This window comes from Coregonus lavaretus (assembly GCF_964263955.1).
Source record: "Coregonus lavaretus genome assembly, chromosome: 19".
Classification (NCBI taxonomy): domain Eukaryota; kingdom Metazoa; phylum Chordata; class Actinopteri; order Salmoniformes; family Salmonidae; genus Coregonus; species Coregonus lavaretus.
In genome coordinates, this window is record NC_140006.1 from 37,379,806 (window position 1) to 37,396,964 (window position 17,159).

Here is a 17,159-nt window from a genome sequence, read left to right on the forward strand (position 1 = left end):
ACACTAATCTCAAACATCCTGTCAGGCATACTTCACTTGAATAAGGTCCTATTTATTTATATTTATTTTACCTTTATTTAACTAGGCAAGTCAGTTAAGAACAAATTCTTATTTACAATGACGGCCTACACCGGCCAAAACCGGACGACGCTGGGCCAATTGTGCGATGCCCTGTGGGACTCCCAATCACAGCCGGTTGTGATACAGCCTGGAATCGAAGCAGGGTGTCTGTAGTGACGCCTCAAGCACTGAGATGAAGTGCCTTAGACCACTGCGCCACTCGGGAGCTGTAGCTCAGGGATCATCAACTACATTCAGCTGCGGGACGATATTTTTTTCTTGAGCGGATGTTCAGGGGGCCGGCACATATTTACAAATATAACTTGTAGACTGCAAATTGACCACAAGAAGCCCAAACTGATATAATATTTGCCTGAACAATCATTTCAAACTTTGATTACATTTGTATACAATCACATATCTCACTATTATGCGTGAAATACTTTGGAACATTTCCCAAATTTAAATCACTTGGTGCTGATTTGCGGTTGTTTTTAGTCTTGTTTCCACCAATAAAACATGCTTGTTTTTGTTTTGCTCAGAAATCTTTGGGGGGCCAAATAAAATCACCCATGGGCCAAATTCGACCCACGGGCTGCCAGTTGGAGAACCCTGCGATAGATAGATACAGAGTGTAAAAAACACTAATATTGAGTTGCACCCCCCCCCGTCCCTTTGCCCTCAGAACAGCCTCAATTCGTTGGGACATGGACTCTATAAGGTGTCAAGCGTTCCACAGGGATGCTGGCCCATCTTGCCTCCAATGCTTCCCACAGAAACTGTTGAGCGTGAAAAACCCAGCAGCATTGCAGTTCTTGACACAAACCGGTGTGCCTGGCATCTACTACCTTACCCCGTTTAAAGGCACTTACAGTGGGGAAAAAAAGTATTTAGTCAGCCACCAATTGTGCAAGTTCTCCCACTTAAAAAGATGAGAGAGGCCTGTAATTTTCATCATAGGTACACGTCAACTATGACAGACAAATTGAGGGAAAAAAATCCAGAAAATCACATTGTAGGATTTTTAATGAATTTATTTGAAAATTATGGTGGAAAATAAGTATTTGGTCACCTACAAACAAGCAAGATTTCTGGCTCTCACAGACCTGTAACTTCTTCTTTAAGAGGCTCCTCTGTCCTCCACTCGTTACCTGTATTAATGGCACCTGTTTGAACTTGTTATCAGTATAAAAGACACCTGTCCACAACCTCAAACAGTCACACTCCAAACTCCACTATGGCCAAGACCAAAGAGCTGTCAAAGGACACCAGAAACAAAATTGTAGACCTGCACCAGGCTGGGAAGACTGAATCTGCAATAGGTAAGCAGCTTGGTTTGAAGAAATCAACTGTGGGAGCAATTATTAGGAAATGGAAGACATACAAGACCACTGATAATCTCCCTCGATCTGGGGCTCCACGCAAGATCTCACCCCGTGGGGTCAAAATGATCACAAGAACGGTGAGCAAAAATCCCAGAACCACACGGGGGGGACCTAGTGAATGACCTGCAGAGAGCTGGGACCATAGTAACAAAGCCTACCATCAGTAACACACTACGCCGCCAGGGACTCAAATCCCTGCTTAAGCCAGTACATGTCCAGGCCCATCTGAAGTTTGCTAGAGTGCATTTGGATGATCCAGAAGAGGATTGGGAGAATGTCATATGGTCAGATGAAACCAAAATAGAACTTTTTGGTAAAAACTCAACTCGTCGTGTTTGGAGGACAAAGAATGCTGAGTTGCATCCAAAGAACACCATACCTACTGTGAAGCATGGGGGTGGAAACATCATGCTTTGGGGCTGTTTTTCTGCAAAGGGACCAGGACGACTGATCCGTGTAAAGGAAAGAATGAATGGGGCCATGTATCGTGAGATTTTGAGTGAAAACCTCCTTCCATCAGCAAGGGCATTGAAGATGAAACGTGGCTGGGTCTTTCAGCATGACAATGATCCCAAACACACCGCCCGGGCAACGAAGGAGTGGCTTCGTAAGAAGCATTTCAAGGTCCTGGAGTGGCCTAACCAGTCTCCAGATCTCAACCCCATAGAAAATCTTTGGAGGGAGTTGAAAGTCCGTGTTGCCCAGCGACAGCCCCAAAACATCACTGCTCTAGAGGAGATCTGCATGGAGGAATGGGCCAAAATACCAGCAACAGTGTGTGAAAACCTTGTGAAGACTTACAGAAAACGTTTGACCTGTGTCATTGCCAACAAAGGGTATATAACAAAGTATTGAGAAACTTTTGTTATTGACCAAATACTTATTTTCCACCATAATTTGCAAATAAATTCATAAAAAATCCTACAATGTGATTTTCTGGATTTTTTTTCTCATTTTGTCTGTCATAGTTGACGTGTACCTATGATGAAAATTACAGGCCTCTCTCATCTATTTAAGTGGGAAAACTTGCACAATTGGTGGCTGACTAAATGCTTTTTTTCCCCACTGTACATTATTTGTCTTGCCCATTCACCCTCCATGTCTCAAGGCTTAAAAATCATTATTTAACTAGTCTCCTCCCCTTCATCTACACTGATTGAAGTGGAGTTAACAGGTGACATCAATAAGGGATCATAGCTTTCACCTGCATTCACCGGGTCAGTCTATGCCATGGAAAAAGCAGTGTATATAACATAATGATGTTCTTCTGTGTCCTATTTGCTCCATTGTATAGCAATTCAGGAAGGGGCATCAATCTGTTTTGTTTTGTCATACATTTTAAAGGAGAAGTTCACGATTTTACAATTTGATGTTAGATTGTTTCTCACCCTGAAAATAGTGTATGGGCCAGGAGAAACTGTAATCCATGGTTCAGTTTTCTTTAAACAGCCATCACAAACTTTAGCCACCGCTAGCCCAAAATCTATGGAAGTAATGTGAGCATGTTTTTTATTATTTTTTATGGCCAAATAAGTAACGTCCCAACAAAAATTGAGGGGATTTAGACATATCTTTTTTTTTTTTTTTACATGCTCACAAGCCTTCACTTCCATATTTTTTTTTGCTTGCGGTGGCTAAAGTTAGCTGAAGTTTGTAATGGCTGTTTAAAGAAAACTGAACTATGGATTACAGTTTCTCCTGGTCCATAGACTATTTTCAGGGTAAGGAACCATCAAACGTCAAGTTGTAAAATAGTGAACTTCTTCTTTAACCTCTTAAGGACCGGACCCTTTTTTTTTTTTTTTCGCCTAAAATGACATACCCAAATCGAACTGCCTGTGTAGCTCAGGACCTGAAGCAAGGATATTCATATTCTTGATACCATTTGAAAATAAACACTTTGAAGTTTGGACTATTTTGTATCAAGTCTGCCCAAATGTGCTGAATTGGTCAATTGATACATTTTCAAGTACATAACTATACAGAACATACAAAAATTATATGGTAATACAAAATGTACGTTTACACACTCCCAGGAATGTCATACATGATGGATCATTAGCTTATACACTAACTTTCACACATCTAGATGGCCGGGCGGTGTGGGTGTGGAGCCAGAGACAGCAGGGGTTCAAACTGTCTCTTCCGTCTTCAATAGAGCGAGAGTTGCACCCCTCCTCAAAAAACCTACACTTGATCCCTCCGATATCAACAACTACAGACCAGTATCCCTTCTTTCATTTCTCTCCAAAACTCTTGAGCGTGCCGTCTCTAGCCAACTCTCCTGCTATCTCTCTCAGAATGACCTTGATCCAAACCAGTCAGGTTTCAAGACTGGTCATTCAACTGAGACTGCTCTTCTCTGTGTCACGGAGGCTCTCCGCACTGCTAAAGCTAACTCTCTGCTCTTATCCTTCTAGACCTATCCTCTGCCTTTGATACTGTGAACCATCAGATCCTCCTCTCCACCCTCTCCGAGTTGGGCATCTCCGCCGCTGCTCACTCTTGGATTGCGTCCTACCTGACAGGTCGCTCCTACCAGGTGGCGTGGCGAGAATCTGTCTCCGCACCACGTGCTCTCACCACTGGTGTCCCCCAGGGCTCAGTTCTAGGCCCTCTCCTATTCTCTCTATGCACCAAGTCACTTTGTTCTATCATATCCTCACATGGTCTCTCCTATCATTGCTACGCAGACGACACACAACACATTTTCTCCTTTCCCCCTTCTGATAACCAGGTGGCGAATCGCATCTCTGCATGTCTGGCAGACATATCAGTGTGGATGTCGGATCACCACCTCAAGCTGAACCTCGGCAAGACGGAGCTGCTCTTCCTCTCGGGGAAGGACTGCCCGCTCCATGATCTCGCCATCACGGTTGACAACTCCATTGTCTCCTCCTCCCAGAGTGCAAAGAACCTTGGCGTGACCCTGGACATCACCCTGTCGTTCTCCGCTAACATCAAAACGGTGACCCGATCCTGCAGGTTCATGCTCTACAACATTCGAAGAGTACCACCCTACCTTACACAGAAAGCGGCACAGGTCCTAATCCAGGCACTTGTCATCTCCCGTCTGGATTACTGCAATTTGCTGTTGGCTGGGCTCCCTGCCTGTGCCATTAAACCCCTACAACTTATCCAGAACGCTGCAGCCCGTCTGGTGTTCAACCTTCCCAAGGGGAAGGCACCTCCTTACCTTCAGGCTCTGATCAGACCCTACATCCAAACGAGGGCACTACGTTCATCCACCTCTGGCTCTGCTCCGCCTGCTAGCCCCCCTACCTCTACGCAAGCACAGTTCCCGCTCAGCCCAGTCAAAGCTATTCACTGCTCTGGCACCCCAATGGTGGAACAAGCTCCCCCACGACGCCAGGACATCGGAGTCACTGACCACCTTCCGGAGACACTTGAAACCCTACCTCTTTAAGGAATACCTGGAATAGTATAAAAGTAATCCTTCTACCTCCCCCACCCCCCCCATTAAAAAAAAAAAAAAAAAAAGTGGTTGTCCCACTGGCTATCATAAATTGAATGCACCAATTTGTGAGTCGCTCTGGATAAGAGCGTCTGCTAAATGACGTAAATGTAAATGAAAAAACCCAGTTCCTACATTTGAAAATAAAAATGGATTTTATCAAACAAAACTATGCTACATTTTATCTCTGGGACCCTTAGAATGACAAATCAGAGCAAGATTACTGAATGTAAGTACATTATTTACCTTCAGAGGTGAATGTATCAAACCAGTTGCCGTGATAAGTTTTTTGTTGTTGTGCACTCTCCTCAAACAATAGCATGGTATTTTTTCACTGTAATACAGTGGGGGAAAAAAGTATTTAGTCAGCCACCAATTGTGCAAGTTCTCCCACTTAAAAAGATGAGAGAGGCCTGTAATTTTCATCATAGGTACACGTCAACTATGACAGACAAAATGAGAAAAAAAAATCCAGAAAATCACATTGTAGGATTTTTAATGAATTTATTTGCTAATTATGGTGGAAAATAAGTATTTGGTCAATAACAAAAGTTTCTCAATACTTTGTTATATACCCTTTGTTGGCAATGACACAGGTCAAACGTTTTCTGTAAGTCTTCACAAGGTTTTCACACACTGTTGCTGGTATTTTGGCCCATTCCTCCATGCAGATCTCCTCTAGAGCAGTGATGTTTTGGGGCTGTCGCTGGGCAACACGGACTTTCAACTCCCTCCAAAGATTTTCTATGGGGTTGAGATCTGGAGACTGGCTAGGCCACTCCAGGACCTTGAAATGCTTCTTATGAAGCCACTCCTTCGTTGCCCGGGCGGTGTGTTTGGGATCATTGTCATGCTGAAAGACCCAGCCACGTTTCATCTTCAATGCCCTTGCTGATGGAAGGAGGTTTTCACTCAAAATCTCACGATACATGGCCCCATTCATTCTTTCCTTTACACGGATCAGTCGTCCTGGTCCCTTTGCAGAAAAACAGCCCCAAAGCATGATGTTTCCACCCCCATGCTTCACAGTAGGTATGGTGTTCTTTGGATGCAACTCAGCATTCTTTGTCCTCCAAACACGACGAGTTGAGTTTTTACCAAAAAGTTATATTTTGGTTTCATCTGACCATATGACATTCTCCCAATCCTCTTCTGGATCATCCAAATGCACTCTAGAAAACTTCAGACGGGTACTGGTTTAAGCAGGGGGACACGTCTGGCACTGCAGGATTTGAGTCCCTGGCGGCGTAGTGTGTTACTGATGGTAGGCTTTGTTACTATGGTCCCAGCTCTCTGCAGGTCATTCACTAGGTCCCCCCGTGTGGTTCTGGGATTTTTGCTCACCGTTCTTGTGATCATTTTGACCCCACGGGGTGAGATCTTGCGTGGAGCCCCAGATTGAGGGAGATTATCAGTGGTCTTGTATGTCTTCCATTTCCTAATAATTGTTCCCACAGTTGATTTCTTCAAACCAAGCTGCTTACCTATTGCAGATGCAGTCTTCCCAGCCTGGTGCAGGTCTACAATTTTGTTTCTGGTGTCCTTTGACAGCTCTTTGGTCTTGGCCATAGTGGAGTTTGGAGTGTGACTGTTTGAGGTTGTGGACAGGTGTCTTTTATACTGATAACAAGTTCAAACAGGTGCCATTAATACAGGTAACGAGTGGAGGACAGAGGAGCCTAATAAAGAAGAAGTTACAGGTCTGTGAGAGTCAGAAATCTTGCTTGTTTGTAGGTGACCAAATACTTATTTTCCACCATAATTTGCAAATAAATTCATTAAAAATCCTACAATGTGATTTTCTGGGGAAGAAATTCTCAATTTGTCTGTCATAGTTGACGTGTACCTACAGTGAGGGAAAAAAGTATTTGATCCCCTGCTGATTTTGTACGTTTGCCCACTGACAAAGACATGATCAGTCTATAATTTCAATGGTAGGTTTATTTGAACAGTGAGAGACAGAATAACAACAAAAAAATCCAGAAAAACGCATGTAAAAAATGTTATAAATTGATTTGCATTTGAATGAGGGAAATAAGTATTTGACCCCTCTGCAAAACATGACTTAGTACTTGGTGGCAAAACCCTTGTTGGCAATCACAGAGGTCAGATGTTTCTTGTAGTTGGCCACCAGGTTTGCACATATCTCAGAAGGGATTTTGTCCCACTCCTCTTTGCAGATCTTCTCCAAGTCATTAAGGTTTCGAGGCTGACGTTTGGCAACTCGAACCTTCAGCTCCCTCCACAGATTTTCTATGGGATTAAGGTCTGGAGACTGGCTAGGCCACTCCAGGACCTTAATGTGCTTCTTCTTGAGCCACTTCTTTGTTGCCTTGGCCGTGAGTTTTGGGTCATTGTCATGCTGGAGTATCCATCCACGACCCATTTTCAATGCCCTGGCTGAGGGAAGGAGGTTCTCACCCAAGATTTGACGGTACATGGCCCCGTCCATCGTCCCTTTGATGCGGTGAAGTTGTCCTGTCCCCTTAGCAGAAAAACACCCCCAAAGCATAATGTTTCCACCTGTTTCCAGCATAATGTTTCCAAAGCACATGTTTGACGGTGGGGATGGTGTTCTTGGGGTCATAGGCAGCATTCCTCCTCCTCCAAACACGGCGAGTTGAGTTGATGCCAAAGAGCTCGATTTTGGTCTCATCTGACCACAACACTTTCACCCAGTTCTCCTCTGAATCATTCAGATGTTCATTGGCAAACTTCAGACGGCCCTATATATGTGCTTTCTTGAGCAGGGGGACCTTGCGGGCGCTGCAGGATTTCCGTCCTTCACGGCGTAGTGTGTCACCAATTGTTTTCTTGGTGACTATGGTCCCAGCTGCCTTGAGATCATTTACAAGATCCTCCCGTGTAGTTCTGGGCTGATTCCACACCGTTCTCATGATCATTGCAACTCCACGAGGTGAGATCTTGCATGGAGCCCCAGGCCGAGGGAGATTGACAGTTATTTTGTGTTTCTTCCATTTGCGAATAATCGCACCAACTGTTGTCACCTTCTCACCAAGCTGCTTGGCGATGGTCTTGTAGCCTATTCCAGCCTTGTGTAGGTCTACAATCTTGTCCCTGACATCCTTGGAGAGCTCTTTGGTCTTGGCCATGGTGGAGAGTTTGGAATCTGATTGATTGATTGCTTCTGTGGACAGGTGTCTTTTATACAGGTAACAAGCTGAGATTAGGAGTACTCCCTTTAAGAGTGTGCTCCTAATCTCAGCTCGTTACCTGTATAAAAGACACCTGGGAGCCAGAAATCTTTCTGATTGAGAGGGGGTCAAATACTTATTTCCCTCATTAAAATGCAAATCAATTTATAACATTTTTGACATGTGTTTATCTGGATTTTTGTTGTTGTTATTCTGTCTCTCACTGTTCAAATAAACCTACCATTAAAATTATAGACTGATCATTTCTTTGTCAGTGGGCAAACGTACAAAATCAGCAGGGGATCAAATACTTTTTTCCCTCACTGTATGATGAAAATTACAGGCCTCTCTCATCTTTTTAAGTGGGAGAACTTTGGTGGCTGACTAAATACTTTTTTCCCCCACTGTAGCTACTGTAAATTGGACAGTGCAGTTAGATTAACAAGAATGTAAGCTTTCTGCCCATATAAGACATGTCTATGTCCTGGAAAGTTTGCTGTTACTTACAACAGTCATGCTAATCACATTAGCGCATGTTAGCTCAACCGTCCCGTATACGGGACACCGATCCCGTGGAGGTCAATTCTGCCACTTTTCAACCTCATATTCATCATCTCCAGCACCAAACCAGCGCGTTTCTATGATGTGCTTAAAAAGACAAAGGTCCTAAAAAAATGCTTCTCTGTGACATCACAGGGTTGGATTAAAAGTAAAAAAAACAGTTATTTTTAAAACCTGCATTGAGTTTCTATTTTTCTTGCTACCCGTCACTGCAAATCTGTGTTCGAAAATCACCGTTTTTGAAATGTTTTAACTTCATTTTCTTCTACAAAACTTAGTAATGCGCAGTTTTCACATACGTTGAACACTGGTATCGTGCTGGAGATAATGAAAATGAGGTTGAAAAGCGGTGAGGTTGCCCATTAAGTTCATAACATGAACGTTGTGCAAGAATAATGAAAACATCAGCAGCATCAATGAACATCAATTTCACAGTGCCAGACTTTTTTCTCTGTAGTTCCTGGTCAGACAAAGACTGAAACAAATGGCATCAGAATGAATGAATGAATCAGAAATGGCATCTAGTCAGAAACTAAATTCCTGTATTCTGGTGATCATGGCCATCTTCACACATAGTGTACCTGGTTGGAGAGTAGGCTATAGCTTATATTCAATTATTGGGATTTAATGAGAGGAAAAGTTCATATTGTAACATATTGTAGTCCCGTGTAGCTCAGTTGGTAGAGCATGGCATTTGCAACGCCAGGGTTGTGGGTTCGATTCCCACGGGGGGCCAGTATGAAGACAAAAAATGTATGCACTCACTAACAGTATGTTGCTCTGGATAAGAGCGTCTGCTAAATTACTAAAATGTAATACAGTGCATTTGGAAAGTATTCAGACCCTTAACTATTTCCACATTTTGTTACATTACAGCCTTATTCTAAAATTGATTAAATAGTTTTTTCCCCTCATCAATCTACACAATACCCCATAATGACAAAGCAAAAGTAGGTTTTAGACAAAAAACAAATGTGCATAAGTATTCAGACCCTTTACTCAGTACTTTGTTGAAGAACCTTTGGCAGCGATTACAGCCTCGAGTCTTCTTGGGTATGACGCTACAAGCTTGGCACATCTGTATTGCTGCTCTGGCACCCCAATGGTGGAACAAGCGCCCCCACGATGCCAGGACAGCGGAGTCACTGACCAACTTCCGGAGACACTTGAAACTCTACCTCTTTAAGGAATACCTGGAATAGTATAAAAGTAATCCTTCTACCCACCCCCCCCATAAAAAAAAATATCATAAATTGAATGCACCAATTTGTAAGTCGCTCTGGATAAGAGCGTCTGCTAAATGATGTAAATGTAATGTAAATATTTGGGGAGTTTCTCCCATTCTTCTCTGCAGATCCTCTCAAGCTCTGTCAGGTTGGATGGGGAGCGTTGCTGCACAGCTATTTTCAGGTCTCTCCAGAGATGTTCGATCGGGTTCAAGTCCGTGCTCTGGCTGGGCCACTCAAGGACATTCAGAGACTTGTCCCGAAGCCACTCCTGCGTTGTCATGGCTGTGTGCTTAGGGTCATTGTCCTGTTGGAAGGTGAACATTCGCCCCAGTCTGAGGTCCTGAGCGCTCTGGAGCAGGTTTTCGTCAAGGATCTCTCTGTACTTTGCTCTGTTCATCTTTCTGTCGATTCTGACTAGTCTCCCAGTCCCTGCTGCTGAAAAACAGCCCCACAGCACGCTTCACCGTAGAGATGGGGCCAGGTTTCCTCCAGACGTGACGCTTGACATTCAGGCCAAAGAGTTCAATCTCGGTTTCATCAGACCAGAGAATCTTGTTTCTTATGGTCTGAGAGTCCTTTAGGTGCCTTTTGGCAAACTCCAAACGGGCTGTCATGTGCCTTTTACTGAAGAGTGGCTTCCATCTGGCCACTCCACCATAAAGACCAGATTGGTGGAGTGCTGCAAAAATGGTTGTCCTTCTGGAAGGTTCTCCCATCTCCACAGAGGAACTCTGGAGCTCTGTCAGAGTGACCATCATGTTCTTGGTCACCTCGCTGACCAAGGCCCTTCTCCCCCGATTGCTCAGTTTGGCCGGGCGGCCAGCTCTAGGAAGAGTCTTGGTGGTTCCAAACTTCTTCCATTTAAGAATGATTGAGGCCACTGTGTTCTTGTGGAACTTCATTGCTGCAAAATTTTCTTGGTACCCTTCCCCAGATCTGTACTTCGACACAATCCTGTCTCGGAGCTCTACGGACAAATCCTTCGACCTCATGGCTTGTTTTTTGCTCTGACATGCACTGTGGAACCTTATATAGACAGCTGTGTGCCTTTCTAAATCATGTCCAATCAATTGAATTTACCACAGGTGACTCCAATCAAGTTGTAGAAACATCTCAAGGATGATTAATGGAAACAGGATGCATCTGAGCTCAATTTCGAGTCTCATAGTGAAGGGTCTGAATACTTATGTAAATAAGCTATTTCTGTTTTTCATTTCGAATATATTTGCTAAAGTTTCTAAAAACCTGGTTTTGCTTTGTCAGTATGAGGTATTGTGTGTAGATTGATGAGGGGGGGGAAAAAACTATTTAATCCTGTGGCGGTCCTCATGAGAGACAGTTTCATCATAGCGCTTGATGGTTTTTGCGACTGCACTTGAAGAAACTTTCAAAGTTCTTGAATATTTCCGGATTGACTGACCTTCATGTCTTAAAGTAATGATGGACTGTCATTTCTCTTTGCTTATTTGAGCTGTTCTTTCTATAATATGGACTTGGTCTTTTACCAAATAGGCCTATCTTCTGTATACCAATCCTACCTTGTCACAACACAACTGATTGGCTCAACGCATTAAGAAGGAAAGAAATTCCACAAATTAATTTTTAACAAGGCACACCTGTTAATGCATTCCAGGTGACTACCTCATGAAGCTGGTTGAGAGAATGCCAAGAGTGTGCAAAGCTGTCATCAAGGCAAAGGGTGGCTACTTTGAAGAGTCTAAAATCTAAAATATATTTTGATTTGTTTAACACTTTCTTTGCTACTACATGATTCCATATGTGTTATTTCATAGTTTTGATGTCTTCACTATTATTCTACAATGTAGAAAATAGTACAAATAAAGAAAAACTCTTGAATGAGTAGGTGTGTCCAAACTTTTGACTGGTAGTGTAAATACAGAAAAATGAAATAGACGGCATTTGAACCCAGTCTGACACAAAGAGAAGATGAATGTGAATGAGAGTTATGACTGGGGACCATTGGATATATGGGTTTATCAGTTCGCTGAGGTTGTCAGAGGAGAAGGCCAGTTGTATTCATGGAGTTTGTTAACAATGCTCTTTGGATCGAAAGTATGTGACATTGGATTCAATGATGGATAATGAAAATCAATAGTCAATAAGACATTTTTACAGGTCTATGGGAAGCTTGCACAGAGAAAATGTAGTTGCATTTCCTACCATAACAGAATAGTTAGTAACTAGATGATGACAATCATTAACACAAAATAGGCCTACTGTACATGGAGACATGTTGGCTATACTGAAAGGCAATAACATGGCTGTAACAAGTCACCACAATTTAAAGGTCCAATGCAGCCAAAACATTTCTATCTCAATATCAAATCATTTCTGGGTAACAATTAAGTACATGGAACATGCACTGGGCTATTAAAGTACCTGTAATTAAGCCAGCTAGCTACCTACCATTCAGCTGTTTTTCTAACCTCATTATCTGAAGCATTAACCGATAGAGCTAGCTAGCTAGCGGGTAGCTACTGGTAACTTTTAGCAACGGTGGATAGTTGTTTCCAATGTTATTTCACGCTTAAGAGTACCTGTAATTAAGCCAGCTAGCTACCTACCATTCAGCTCTTTTTCTAACCTCATTATCTGAAGCATTAACGTTAGGTAGTTAGTAGCTAGTGTATTTAATTACAGCTACTGATTGCAGAAAACCACCCAGACAGCTGGCGTCGGGTAAGTTTGGCTTTATGCATAGCTTGGGCTTTGTCGAGTAGGGCTTAAACTATGTATTTGGATTGTAGTTGGGTATTGTAGCTGGGCATCGTGGGTTGTTGTGGGTAGTTGTTGTATGTAGTTATTGTAGGTTACTTCTGTATTCGGCGGTGCCGGGTGTGGCACGAAGCTAGCTGGCTAACTCACCTCCTGACTGGCTGGCGAGTAGCTATTAGCAACGGTAGCAACTAGGTACGGTGTCCTTTTGGCCAGCTACGTTCGTTCGCAGCGACGCCGTTTTTCAAGCAGGGTCAGCACAGCGGCCATTGCTAGCTAGCCAACACTGCCAGCTAGCTGTACTGTAGTAGCTAAATACAATATCTTTGTGCTAGCTAGCCAACGTTTATTTATTGCTGCGTTATGAAAGAACTAGACACGGACACGAATGATCTGTTTAGTGTGTTAACACACTATTGGTAGTTTGTTGTAACCAAGTATTGGTGCTAAACTGTGTGTTATTGGATGCTAGCATGCTAGTTAGCTATGGCGTCATAGTTAGTTAGCTGAATAAAGTAAGTTGAGTCTATTCCTTGAAACATTGAACCGCTGTAGTTTACAACAATTCTAATTTCTAAAGTGGAAGTTGGGAGAGTTTTATTCGGGTGGTTCAGTGAAACAATTATAGTTTCTGAGGTGGAAGTTGGGAGAGTTATATTTTTTTGGTGAGGGAGGCCCTGCTCTCTCCTTTCCCAGATGTTTAGTTCATTTCATTCCGATCTCCTCTGCATTATTGTAGCCATCTGCTACAGCCTGTCAACTATGCCTCTGCCTATCCCTGTTCTCTCCTCTCCGCACAGGCTACACAAACGCCTCACACCGCGTGGCTGCTGCCTCTCTAACCTGGTGGTCCCTGCACGCACCACACACCTGGAGTTCCAGGTCTCAGGCAGCCTCTGGAACTGCCGTTCTGCTGCTAACAAGGCTGACTTCATCCCAGCCTATGCTACCCTCCAGTCCCTCGACTTCCTGGCGCTGACGGAAACATGGATTACCACTGAAAACACTGCGACTCCTACTGCTCTCTCCTCGTCTGACCATGTGTTCTCGCATACCCCGAGAGCATCTGGTCAGAGGGGTGGTGGCACAGGAATCCTCATCTCTCCCAAGTGGTCATTCTCAATTTTTCCCCTAACCCATCTGTCTATCTCCTCATTTGAATTCCATGCTGTCACAGTCACTAGCCCATTTAAGCTTAATATCCTTGTCATCTATCGCCCTCCAGGTTCCCTTGGAGAGTTCATCAATGAGCTTGACGCCTTGATAAGTTCCTTTCCTGAGGATGGCTCACCCCTCACAGTTTTGGGGGATTTCAACCTCCCTACGTCTACATTTGACTCATTTCTCTCTGCCTCCTTCTTTCCACTCCTCTCCTCTTTTGACCTCACCCTCTCACCGTCCCCCCCTACTCACAAGGCAGGCAATACGCTTGACCTCATCTTTACTAGATGCTGTTCTTCTACTAATCTCACTGCAACTCCCCTCCAAGTCTCCGACCACTACTTTGTATCCTTTTCTCTCTCGCTCTCCTCCAACACTACTCACTCTGCCCCTACACAGATGGTAACGTGCCGCCGCAACCTTCGCTCTCTCTCTCCCACTACTCTCTCCTCTTCCATCCTATCATCTCTTCCCTCTGCTCAATCCTTCTCCCTCCAATCTCCTGATTCTGCCTCCTCAACCCTCCTCTCCTCCCTTTCTGCATCCTTTGACTCCCTGTGTCCCCTATCCTCCCGGCCGGCTCGGTCCTCCCCTCCAGCTCCGTGGCTTGATGACTCATTGCGAGCTCACAGAACAGAGCTCCGGGCAGCTGAGCGGAAATGGAAGAAAACTAAACTCCCTGCCGACATGGCATCTTTTCACTCCCTCCTCTCTACATTTTCTTCATCTGTTTCTGCTGCTAAGGCCACTTTCTACCACTCTAAATTCCAAGCATCTGCCTCTAACCCTAGGAAGCTCTTTGCCACATTCTCCTCACTGCTGAATCCTCCCCCCCACCCCCCCCCCTCCTCCCTCTCTGTGGATGACTTCGTCAACCACTTTGAAAAGAAGGTTGACGACATCCGATCCTCGTTTGTTAAGTCTAATGACACTGCTGGTCCTGCTCACACTGCCCTACCCTATGCTTTGACTTCTTTCTCCCCTCTCTCTCCAGATAAAATCTTGCGACTTGTGACTGCAGGCCGCCCAACAACCTGCCCGCTTGACCCCATCCCCTCCTCTCTTCTCCAGACCATCTCCGGTGACCTTCTCCCCTACCTCACCTCGCTGATCAACTCATCCTTGACCGCTGGCTATGTCCCTTCCGTCTTCAAGAGAGCGAGAGTTGCACCCCTTCTCAAAAAACCAACACTCGATCCCACTGATGTCAACAACTACAGACCAGTATCCCTTCTTTATTTTCTTTCCAAAACTATTGAGCGTGCCGTCTTTAGCCAACTCTCTTGCTATCTCTCTCAGAATGACCTTCTTGATCCAAACCAGTCAGGTTTCAGGACTGGTCATTCAACTGAGACTGCTCTTCTCTGTGTCACGGAGGCTCTCCGCACTGCTAAAGCTAACTCTCTCTCCTCTGCTCTTGTCCTTCTAGACCTGTCTGCTGCCTTTGATACTGTGAACCATCAGATCCTCCTCTCCACCCTCTCCGAGCTGGGCATCTCCGGCGCGGCTCACTCCTGGATTGCGTCCTACCTGACCGGTCGCTCCTACCAAGTGGCGTGGCGAGAAGCTGTCTCCGCACCACGTGCTCTCACCACTGGTGTCCCCCAGGGCTCAGTTCTAGGCCCTCTCCTTTTCTCCCTATACACCAAGTCACTTGGCTCTGTCATATCCTCACATGGCCTCTCCTATCATTGCTACGCTGACGATACACAACTAATCTTCTCCTTTCCCCCTTCTGATAACCAGGTGGCGAATCGCATCTCTGCATGTCTGGCAGACATATCAGTATGGATGACGGATCACCACCTCAAGCTGAACCCTGGCAAGACGGAGCTGCTCTTCCTCCCGGGTAAGGACTGCCCGTTCCATGATCTCGCCATCACGGTTGACAACTCCGTTGTGTCCTCCTCCCAGAGTGCGAAGAGCCTTGGCGTGACCCTGGACAACACCCTGTCGTTCTCCGCTAACATCAAGGCGGTGACCCGATCCTGCAGGTTCATGCTCTACAACATTCGGAGAGTACGACCCTGCCTTACACAGGAAGCGGCACAGGTCCTAATCCAGGCACTTGTCATCTCCCGTCTGGATTACTGCAACTCACTGTTGGCTGGGCTCCCTGCCTGTGCCATTAAACCCCTACAACTCATCCAGAATGCCGCAGCCCGTCTGGTGTTCAACCTTCCCAAGTTCTCTCACGTCACCCCCCTCCTCCGCACACTCCACTGGCTTCCAGTTGAAGCTCGCATCCGTTACAAGACCATGGTGCTTGCCTATGGAGCTGTGAGGGGAACGGCACCTCCATACCTTCAGGCTCTGATCAGTCCCTACACCCAAACGAGGGCATTGCGTTCATCCACCTCTGGCCTGCTGGCTCCCCTTCCTCTGCGGAAGCATAGTTCCCGCTCAGCCCAGTCAAAACTGTTCGCTGCTCTGGCACCCCAATGGTGGAACAAGCTCCCTCACAACGCCAGGACAGCGGAGTCACTCACCACCTTCCGGAGACATTTGAAACCCCACCTCTTTAAGGAATACCTGGGATAGGATAAAGTAATCCTTCTACCCCCCCCCCCCCCCGCAAAAAAAAAAAAAAAAAAAAAAAATGTAAAGTGGTTATCCCACTGGCTATAGGGTGAATGCACCAATTTGTAAGTCGCTCTGGATAAGAGCGTCTGCTAAATGACGTAAATGTAAATGTAAAGACTGGGTATTTATTTTTTATTTTTGTTATTGTTATGTAATTTTCTTGTTACCTTTTGATTTGATTTTTTTTACTTTAGTTTATTTAGTAAATATTTTCTTAACTCTATTTCTTGAACTGCATTGTTGGTTAAGGGCTTGTAAGTAAGCATTTCACGGTAAGGTCTACACCTGTTGTTTTCGGCGCATGTGACTAATACAATTTAATTTGATTGTATGTCTGTGTCCAGTGGGCAGTGTTACTACAAGGACCGTGTTTGGCATATCTATGTTACTATGGCATATCTATGTTACTATGGCATATCTATGTTACTATGGCATATCTATGTTACTATGGCATATCTATGTTACTATGGCATATCTATGTTACTATGGCATATCTATGTTACTATGGCATATCTATGTTACTATGGCATATCTATGTTACTATGGCATATCTACAGTTGAAGTCGGAAGTTTACATATGTTGGAGTCATTAAAACTTGTTTTTCAACCACTCCACAAATTTCTTTTTAACAAACTGTAGTTTTGGCAATCTACTTTGGGCATGACACAAGTAATTTTTCCAACAATTGTTTACAGACAGATTATTTCACTTATAATTCACTGTATCACAATTCCAGGTAGTCAGAAGTTTACATACACTAAGTTGACTGTGCCTTTAAACAGCTTGGAAAATTCCTGAAAATTATGTCATGGC